At 41.5% G+C, this 224-nt stretch overlaps 1 protein-coding gene across 1 annotated transcript in view; it reads right to left on the bottom strand.

Annotated features, from left to right (window-relative positions):
• Positions 1-224, bottom strand: part of PDZD2 (PDZ domain containing 2) — a 258,964-nt gene that overhangs the window by 59,444 nt on the left and 199,296 nt on the right. The gene's annotated exons all lie outside the window — the stretch shown is intronic.

Genomic DNA, 224 nt, shown 5'->3' with positions numbered 1-224 from the left:
AAATTCTAACAGATGTGAAACTAAAAGTTTAAATCCCCATCTAAGGTTCTTAAAATACAGTAAAATATTGATTTTGTGGCAAATAACTACATCTACCCCTTAGCCCACCCTATGTTCAGCGCACGGTGCTCCTGAGTACTAAAACACCTCCCAGAACGCAGCCTTGCCCGAGCTCTGTGATGGACATGAAGTCACATTGCCCCGTAAACTTGAAGTCATGTTTA

Source organism: Otolemur garnettii, unplaced genomic scaffold (genome assembly GCF_000181295.1).
Source record: "Otolemur garnettii isolate 467f Iridium unplaced genomic scaffold, OtoGar3 scaffold00063, whole genome shotgun sequence".
In the NCBI taxonomy this organism is placed as follows: Eukaryota; Metazoa; Chordata; class Mammalia; order Primates; family Galagidae; genus Otolemur; species Otolemur garnettii.
Note: the sequence above shows the minus strand (reverse complement) of the source record. Positions and strands in the feature narration are given on the sequence as shown.